We start from the raw sequence: 11,017 nt of genomic DNA, 5'->3' as shown, positions 1-11,017 counted from the left end.
TGCTTTGATTGTTTGAACATGTTTTGAATTTAGTTCAAAGAAATATCTTTTTATTTTCTCAAAGATCTATTGTTTTCAAAATTCAAAGTGCCAGCCTAAGAATCAAATTCTTAAAAGAAAAGACTTGATTCTTAAACGGAAAGAAAGCAAATTTTATTTCTTTGATGACAAGAAGAATTGGTTTTGGAGAAAAAGAAGAAGTTAGTTCATAAACAAGGATCAACAGTGAAGAATGGATTCTGAGAAAGAAGAAGTCGATTCTTGAAAGATAGAAGCTTCAAGATTTGTAAAGAATTGACACCTTAGAGACAAAGAATCGATTCTAAGAGAGACAGAATGCAGAAGGCAAAAAAGCAAAGAAGAAAGAATAATTCTATGTAAAGAAGATAACGGTTCTTCAAGCACCAAAAGTACAATTTAAAAACATGGTGACCAAGAAAGAGATGGTATAATTGGACAAAAATGGAATGGTAAAAATCAAGCTTAAATTGAAATTTTGATGCCAGACCACAAAGAAAAACTGACACCTTAAGGCAAAAGAATCAATTCTCCAAGATTGTAAATGTATCACCTTTAAACCTAGTTGTAGAAAAATCAACACCTCAAAATAGAAGAATAGACCCTCTAGAGACAGAAAGCTACAAACTTTGCGAAGAACCAACAACTCAACAACAAATAATTGATTCTACAAATGTGATAGAATTTTGTAAACCGGTTGGAACGTATAAGAAATTATTCAAATTTCACTCCAATGGATTGAAAATTACAAAGGCCATAAATATGCACATTGAGGACGTTAAAGCAAGGAGATTGGAGGAATTTGAAAGAACTTGAATCATCCTTGAAGACAAAAAGAGTAAAAAATAAAAGAAAAAGCTGTGAGCAAAAAGTTCCTATCTTTGAGCAAGAATAGAGCCAAAAGATCACATTTTTACTCTTCAACTAATCATTCTAAAGCTTATACCTTCTTTGATCATTCATATCTTTGAAAAATCTCCCATCTTTCTGATCTTAAACTTTTTAATCAACTTTTTTAGAGGTTTTGAGTTAGAGATTCACTAGAATCCACTATTGTATTGGTTATAGCTCCAAGCAAATGGTAGAGGGGTTTTGCATGATCCTTTAAAAGGCTACATCTTATGTAAAGATTGCGCTTGAACCTGAGAAAGGTAGTGTCTTGATAGAGGTTACACCTGATCCTGGAAAAGGCATGCTATAAAGGTTACTCTTGATTCTGCAAAAGACATGTTGTAAAGGTTACACTCGACCTTGTTGAAAAGGTAAACCGATAGTGGATTCAAACTCCTTGTGCTATCAAAAGAGAGGACGTAGGCAATGGAAGGTCGAATCTTTATAAAAATCTTGTTGAGTCATTTTTACTCTTCTGCTCTTTACTCATTAAGTTCATACTCTTTTTATTGTTTTATTATTTCATATTTTTGCTTCATCTTCAAAGAGTTTCAAAAAAAAGGGTGGGGAGAATTTTTATTTAACCAATTCACCTTTTCCCTCTTGGTAGTTTTACTTTAAGCTTATCTTTCTAATATTCATGACATGGTTTCTTGTCCTTCTAGTGAATATTAACGAGAAATCCAAGTTATTTTTACCATCTTTGCAAACAAAAGGCTATCTCGTTCATTATTTCCCTTTGATTTTTTTTGTTCATAACATAATTTTTTATATGATAGAAAGCTTCTTTTTTTTTTTTTTGAAAAATATGATTAAGAGCTTTATCTGTAAAGTTTTTTTATTCATAATAGAATTCCCTTTGAAGCACATGCAAAAAACATGAATGAGGTTTGGGAAATCCTATAATGGTGCTTTGATGTGAACGATGGAGTGTATCAAGTAACATTTTTAGTTTTTAATTTTCTATACCACTTTTTTTTTGTTATTTGGTTTAGGACTTATGGTTCAACTTTCTGAATTTCTGTACAAGAAGATGTGTATGCTTAACATCAAGTTTATACTTTAATAATTACTTCAATGATCTATAATATTCATGTTAAGTTTGCGCACATTTTCAAGAATATTTACTCTAATACTTTTTATCTTGATTTAGGATTTTACAAACTTAATCAATGACATAAAAGTCTATTTTTGCTTGTGTGTTGAAAAAGTAATTAGTCACAAATCATGGAAATTTTGTATCAAATAAAAAAATGTTTGGCATAATTCAAAGATAAACAAAATTCAACTGTATATAACTTAACTGTTAGCTTTATTCTTGTTTTGACATGACAAAATTTATTAAACTTAATGAGCTTTGAAAGTGAAAGACATTTTTGAGTATGAAGAAAATCCTTAAAGAATTGTTAAAGTTGAACTTCAAGAAAATATATTGAAATACTTTGATTGTTTGAACATGTTTTTAATATGGATGATCATGCTCTTGAACTTCAAGAAATTTCTCTTAATTTTCTCAAAAGTCTCTTGTGTTCAAAATCAAATGTGCCAACCTAAGAATCAAGTTTTCAAAAGAAATGACTTGATTCTAAAATGAAAAGGTAGCAAAATTTATTTCTTTAAATTACAAAAAGAATCGATTCTAAAAAAGAAGAAGTCAATTCTCAAGCAAGATTAATAGTGAAGAATCGATTCTGAAAAAAGAAGAAGTCGGTTCTTGGAAGAACAAAACTTCAAGTTTTGTGAAGAACCGACACCTTAGAGACAGAATCGATTATGGAGGGATAGAATGCAAAAAGTGAAAAGCAAAGAAGAAAGAATTGATTTAACAAGAAGAAGAAGTTAGTTCATGAGGCATTGAAAGTACAACTCAGAAACTTGGTGACCAAGAAAGGCATGGCACAACTGGACAAAGGTGGAGTGCTAAAATTTAAGCTTGAATTCAAATTTTGGAACTAGTCCATAGTGAAAAATCAACCCCTTAAGGCAAAAGAATTGATTCTCCAAGATTACAAAGGTGTCTCCTTTACGCCCAATTGTAGAAAAACTGACACCTTAAAATAAAAAAATCAATTCTTTAGAAATAGAAAGCTACAGACTTTGTAAAGAACTGACAACTCAACAACAAAGAATCAATTCTATAGAAGCAATAGAATTTTGCAAGTTGGTTGGAACATACAAGAAATGTTTCAAAACTTACTTCAATGAAAAAAAAATCCCAAAAGCTATAAATATTCATCTTGGGGATGTTAAAGCAAAGAAAGAAAAAGATTTTGAAAGATTTTGAATTATCCTTGAAGTGGAAAAGAGTAGAAAAACAAGAAAAATAGTTGTGAGCAGAATGTTCCTATCTTTGAACAAGTAAAAAGCCTAAAGTTCTCATCTTTATTCTTCACCTGATCCTTCTAGAGTTTAGACCTTCCTTGATCATTCTTATTTTAGTAAAAGCTCTCACCTTTACGAACTTAAACTTCGTTATCAACATTTCTAGAGGTTTTAGTTTGTGATTCACTAGAATCCACTGTTATTGATGGGTTTGGTTATGGATGGCACACTCAAAATACGCAGCGAAAAGAAAATTAAAAACTTTATAACTAAACAACAAAAACATGCCTACACCCATGGATCACCTTGGTTATATTTAACACATAAAAGCACAAAATATATTATTGTTTAGAAAGTTACCTTGCCATGTAATTTCGTAATCACGATGGCACTTTTCGAAGTAATCCAGCGAACACCACAAGGAGCAAAAAACCCTAGCCAATCAAGCTCTTGGCCTCCAATGGTAGTACACACTTGCCCTTGAACCTTTAACAAAGGAAGGAGTTTTTAACTACACTTTGTGCTAGCAAATAGGACAACAATTATCCTTTTCTTCCTTTTCATAATGTTAGCCGAACCTCTCTTGAAAATTGCTTCATAGGCAATTTTCTCTTTCACACAAATGGAGTGGTGGCAAAGAAAGAAAATGTTTCTCTTTTTCTGACAAAAACTACGTTTTTTTTCAATTGTGAAAAACTCTCATATGAAAAATGGTTAAAAGGTGACTTACATAGCTAGGTTTAAATAACTTCAATTTTGCAATCAACCCCTCAATATTATAACACATTATAATATTGGGCCCATTACTTAATTAAACTCTTTTAATTAAGTCCTTGGAAATTAAAATCAAAATCAATTTCCTTTATATTTTGTAATCAATGCCTTATAATTATAACTATTTATAAATATGCCAAAAACTTAATTAAACTCTTTTAATTAAGTTTATAAAAGTTAATTACCTAACATGTGATTTAAATCTAACTTAAATCATCACTCTCCCAATTTATTCAAATGCAATCATTGTGTGTGACCCATTAGGTTTCCAACATGTTGGTAATGGAATTGATTAATGACTTAATTGATTAATATAAATTTCAATCAATTAATCTATAATCAATTCCACAGACCAAGATTGGCAGCTAGTAATGCGTCATGGCCACCCAATTGTTGGGATAGTCAAAGGGTTCTTTGACAACCTTTCAATATACAATCTATCAGTGTAATTCATTCCCTCATCATAGATCTCGGAGATGATAAGAGCTTGGTACAGTGTTTACTTTTATTGACCTCCATATTTGTTCCTGCAATTATAGCATTAGCTTATTGAGAGTTATGAAACCTTTTTTCATAATCTCCATATCGCCTTGGCCAAGGACTTCAATAATTTAATGTTAACCAAGAATTGATAGGATATGTCCTCTAAAAACACTTGAGGTGATGATTCCTTATCTTGACCACTCATTTTTCCTTCATATGCTTCATACTATACCAAAAGCATCTTGTTTTGGCATCCTTGGTTAGGTACCCGTAAGGATAAATTCAAAGCATAGCACTCCACACATAAGATAACCTGGTGTCTCAAGTCTAGGGAGTATTTACACAACTGACACATGATAAGTGTTGCATAGACACTAGAGTGTATTACCCAATGCACTTCTCATGGCGGGTCATGTTTAGTGAACTTGTTCTCCTAAGCAAGCATATGTTCTAGTTTCAAGTATCTCTATACTTCAATCTATGAGATCGATTGCTTACTTCCAAGTAAGGAACATAGAATACACCAGTCTCTAAGAATCATTGATGTTTAGTCTCAATGATACATTGACTACGAACATTTTAAGATTATGCTTGATGCATAGGAATCTCATAACTGGNCATAACTGCAACCTATTACAGTTTCCTTGCAAGGCATATTAATCTCATGGACTTCATCCAATTAAACTTATAACTCATTATAATTGATGTCTTATTGATGAAGGAAAACCTTTAATCATTCAACATGAATGATATCGTTGCATGAGTGGAATCAAGCCTCAACCAATCCCAATTAGATGCAGGGCTCATCCCAACAATTATATTGGTTATACCTCCAAGAAAAATGTAGAGTTGCCTGATTCTTTAAAAGGCTTCATCTTGTGTAAAGAATCTGTTTTAACTTGAAAAAGTTAATGTCTTAGTAGAGGTTACACTTGATCTTGGAAAAGGCACATTGTAGAGGTTACACTTAATCTTGCAAAAGGCATGTTGTAAAAGTTATGTCTGACCCTATTGAAAAGGCAAGCTGATAGTGGATTCAAACTCCTTGTGCTATCAAGGTAGACAACGTAGCCATTAGAAGGTCGAACCTCTATAAAAATCTAGTTGAGTCTTTTCTATTCTTCTGCTCTTTACTGATTAAATTCATACTCTGTTTTATTGTTTTATTATTTCATATTTGAATTGATTTTTGGAGAGGGGGAATTTTTATTTAACAACCAATTTACCCCCTCTTAGTAGTTTTACTTTAAGCTTATCCTTTTTAACAATTGGTATAAAAATAGATTCTCAAGTCTTTACAAGTTTAACTACTTTTGAGAGATCTTGAACAAAAAGCTTAAAGTAACAACCATGTCATCCTCGAGCTTCATTGGTGAATGATGTCACATCCCATTTTCGGGAGGGATTGTGACTGGGCATGGACCTAAACGAGCATAACCTGTTAGGTCCAAGCAAGCCTCTTATCATAACATCATCAAACATTCATCATCTCATGCAGAAGCATCATATCACATGCATTAATGTACATAATCGTAATACATACATTCTTAATTTATTACAAAATAAAGGAACTTCTCAACTTAATTGTGTAAGCTCAACTTAATACATCTATATGTGTATTAATAAGTGCCACTATCATAATGCACAATAATATAAACATTAAACATCATCAACACCCTCGGGTGTCCATATAGGCTCTTGAGCCATCATCATGTTCTCATACATAACATTATTCATATAAGGTGTTGGCTCCATTAGTTTTGGATGATAATAAAACATTCCCATTTATTTGTGTCTAATTCCTTTACTTAAGTGTGCAAGAAATTAATACATGAAATTAATTTCTTAAATCTTCAAAGAGTATTTTTGAAAGAAAAAGAATGATAAAATCAACAAGATGTAACTGAATAACAAGGAGGAAGCTTATTGATTTAACAAGGAAGAACATTGGTTGACCAAATTTCAAATTGGAGAAATGGCAAGCTAAAGAGTTTGAGAAACAGAACCAACTTTGTCAACCAAGTCAGTCGACTAAGTGCCTTTGGCTAGAATCTACAAACCAGAAACAAAATCAACTTAGTCAACCAAGTTAGTCGACTAAGAGCTCTCTGTCTGTAATTTAAACCAGAACACTACAAGACAGAGTAACAGCTAGAACTCATCCTCAACTGTTTTCAACGGATATAAACTACCAAATTGCCATCAGAGTTACATCTCCAAGTATAAAAGGGTCTTCCAACAATGAGAAACAAGTTTTTAGAAGCTTTGAATGAGATTTGAGCTTTAGAAAGAAGAAAAACCAGAAAAGCTTCACTGCACTTGTCTGCACTTAAACACCTACTCTTTGTCATTGTATTTAACACTCAATCTTGTGCCAATCAGATCAACTTGTGATCATAAGTACTTTCTATAACCTTTCTTCTTGTATACTTAGAGTGAGAGAGTCACTCTAAGGGGTTGTTCAAGCTTGGAAGAGCTTCAATGTTATAAGTTGTGGTTGAGCCTTGGAAAACCACTTTGGGTTTTAGTTGAGCCCGTGAAAAACTAGTGTAAAGGTTTTGGCTGAGCCTATGAAAAGCCATTGTAAAAGCTTAGTGAAAGCTTGTGAATTTCACCCGATTCTTAGTGAATCATTGGGAAAATACTTGGTTAGATAATCAAGGTAGTGGATGTAGGTTTTAAACCGAACCACTCTAAATTGTTGTGCACCTTATACTCTATTTTTACTTTTTTAAGTTCTGGAAATTAGTTCCACATCTTGTCAAGAGCCAAATTGTATTATTCACCCCCCCTCTAGCACATATTAACGGGACCAACATAAAGTGCCCAAACATTAGCGATATCAACATAAACATGTTCATAGTCTATAAAAATAATATAAAGTAAAGACTAACTTATCAGCGGAACATGATCGACCCTCTAGGCACTAAATGGCTGTTAGACACCTACCATCGAATGAAGACCGAACATTAGTATACACAATATTAGCTGCTATCAGATGCTATCACTAATCTGCAACAAAATAAATGAGAAAAAAATGTGTGATTCACAAAGACTCCATGAGTGGATACGGGAAGGGGATAAGCTAAAGGATAAGAGTATTTCGTAACCATATGTTTATAACTCATGTCGTTCCTAACATCCAAATCATAAAATTCATTATACATGTCATTTAAACTCATTTAAATATCTTTTGTTTGAAAACAAACTTATATAAACCTTTAGAAATCCTTTACTTTTAAAATCCTCATCAAATTTACTCAAACATCCTTTCTTGTACCATATCTATCGATGCATTATTGAATGTATAGATACTTTCAAGCATCTATCGATACATTTCACACAGAAAGCCTCTTATGGCTATCTGTTTAGAATGTATCGATATATACTCCATATGTATCGATACTTTGAACATAGAGACCAAGTTTCTAAATAATTTTATCATTTTTGCCATTCCTTAAGTCTTCTTACATCTCGGGAACTATATTTAGGGCTTAATTCTTCTTACTAAGCCCATTCCCATGCCATCATAAGGTATAAACCATAAACATTACTCAAATGAACTCAACATACAACATACCATAAACATAACAACCATAATCATTTCATTAACATTAAAACTCATACATTGTGATGGCTTGACCCCCATCAATCTTGGATTTGCAATGTACATCTCTATTGCATCTTGGGTTGGCAATATATATCCCCATTGCCTTGGGCTGGCAACATATATCCCTATTGCCCTTGGGCATTTTATGATGCATCATAGGAGTGAAGTCGTCACTTGCACCCCATGAGAATGGTATCAATCGCACTTTTTGAGCTCTCATACTCGTAGCATGTGGTATGTGGAATGTCCTTCACATACATGTTTACTCATCTCATAAGGTATATGGAATTTACATCGTATACATAATCTCATGACATTTATGCTAACTCAATCATCTCATGTAGTATATGGAATATACATCATATACATATTCTCATGGCATTAATCATACATACTTAATCATCTCATGTAGTATATGGAATATACATCATTTACATATTCTCACGGCATTAATCATGCATACGTAATCACCTCATATGGTATATGAAATTTACATCATATACACCATCCTATAGTATACATCATGCATACTTGATCATCTCATATGGGATATGGAATTTACATCATATACAAAATCTTATCGCATTTATCATACCAACATGCACATTATAGCATCTATAAATAAGAATACCATATATCGTACCCACACTAGTTCGAAGACTAGAGTAACCAAGTGGACTTCAAACATAAGGTGTTTGTCCCTTCTTGTTGAAAACTAATACATAGTAGAGTATTTACATACATAGTTTATTTATAAACATTTTAGAAAATCCATTGAGTAAATCACATCACAATCATTATCAATTTATTTTCTTAGAAAATCATTTTCATTCTAGAATCTCAAAATCCTTTGATAACCAATTTTAGAGATATAATTTCAACATGCATAAATAATCTGTTTCATCAAAATCATGCTAGCTTTACATATCAAAGTAATTTGAAAGTGGTGTATCCACTCACCTAATTGGAGAATCGATTCCTAGCTCCAATCACAACTCCTTTTCAGCATTATCCGTGGAGTTTTCATGTGTCCCTGTCATACAACAATCATCACAATAATTTCCAAGATTAAGAATTTCGTAATAATCATTCTAGGTACTTTCAAAAGTACTCAACTTTGGCTAAACTAATTTTCTTGTTAAAACCCATGCTTAGAAAATCTTCCATCCTTACCCTAGGTGAGCTTAGATGCTTAAGCAAATCATAAAACTTTGAAACTTAAATCTCTAGCAAAAAGTTCGGGCAATAACACAACTATTTAAGTTATGAAAATCCAAAGCCAAAAGATTTAAAAGCTAAAAATGTCATTTTTTTATATAAAAACCCAAATCTAAGCTTAGAATAATAAAAATGGAATTTTGGATTAAAAATGTCTTGAAAGAGCTTAAGAATAGGTGTTTTACCTTGCAAATGCAGCTAAGGGTTGCCAACTCTCGAAAAATGTGATATATTTATAAGTTAAGGTGTGAAAATACAATTTTACCTCTTTTATTTTTCTAAAATTAACAAAATGTATTGATACATTTGGTTCTAGGGAAAATGTATCAATACATGTTCATCAAAAACCCTTTCTGGGCTAAATGTGTTGATACATTTGAGACAGAATGCAGTTTTTTGAGATAGATTGCCTATAAAACCTACCCAGCTTATTTTCCTCTTTACTTTTTACTTTCCATTTACTTAAGATATTTAATGCAAATAAGCAAACAACCCCCCTTTGGATTCAATAAAAATATCAAAAAATAAAAATCCTAAAGAATCAAAAATTTAAATTTTGCTTCCAAGAACAAAATCGAAAAAGTTTGACTTAAATTAAATTTGCAGTTCCCATTGTTTAGAAGGTTCAATCTAAGTTTGATGTTCGAAACATGTAATCTATATGCTCACCTAAGGATTTCCTAACTTATCATCTTACTCAAGGTGGGATTTCACAAAGGACAACCTATGATGCAGCCTCATTTGTTTAAAGGGGAAAACTACTCATTCTGAAGAATAAGGTTTGAAAACTTTATGTAATCTATTAATTTAGATCTTTGAGATATTATTGTTAACGGACCTCATATTCTTATGAAAATCATGGATTATGTAAAACATATTAAAATAAGAACTAAATGGGATGGCAAAGATAAAAAGTTGATTAAGCTAAAATACAAAGCCGTAATAGCTATTCTATGTACTCTTAATGAAGATGAATTTAATAGGGTAGCTATGTGTTCTACAACAAAAGAAATTTGGGATACTCTAGAAAATTGTTATGAAGGCACTAGTCAAGTGAAAGAGTTAAAGATTAACATGTTAATGCTTGATTATGAGTTGTTTAAAATGAAAGATAAGGAGTCTATTAAAAAGATGTTTGAGAGATTCACAAAGATCATAGGAGGACTTAAAGCTTTAGTAAGAGAGTTTCAAATGCACAACTGGTGAAAAAAATCCTTCATTACTTACCAAGGTCACTAAGACGTAAAGTCACTACTATTAAGGAAGTTAAGGACTTAAATGTCCTCAAGCTTGATAAGCTGGTAAGATCTTTGATCACTTATAAAATGACTCTTAGGCATGAACAAGAAAAAGATAAGGCAATTAGAGAATAAACCAAAAGGAAAAACATTGCTTTCAACTTAGCTGAGGAAGAAAATGAATAGAACCCTAAATGTGATGATGAAAATGGAGATGATGAAGAGATAACACTGCTAATTAGAAAATTTAATAGCTTCTTGAGAAATAAACAAGGGAGCAAAAGACTATTCAAAAAAGAGGAATAAAAAAGAAATCTAAGAAATGACATGCCAAAGGATGACAAGAGACAAATAACATTATGTGTTATGAATGTAAACAACCTAGTCATATTAGATATAAGTGTCCAAATATAGAAAAGGAATACCTCAAGGGTTCCAAAAATAAAGGAATGATTACTACTTG

The sequence above is a fragment of the Theobroma cacao genome, chromosome 9 (assembly GCF_000208745.1).
Source record: "Theobroma cacao cultivar B97-61/B2 chromosome 9, Criollo_cocoa_genome_V2, whole genome shotgun sequence".
Lineage (NCBI taxonomy): Eukaryota > Viridiplantae > Streptophyta > Magnoliopsida > Malvales > Malvaceae > Theobroma > Theobroma cacao.
This window is presented reverse-complemented; position numbering follows the sequence as displayed.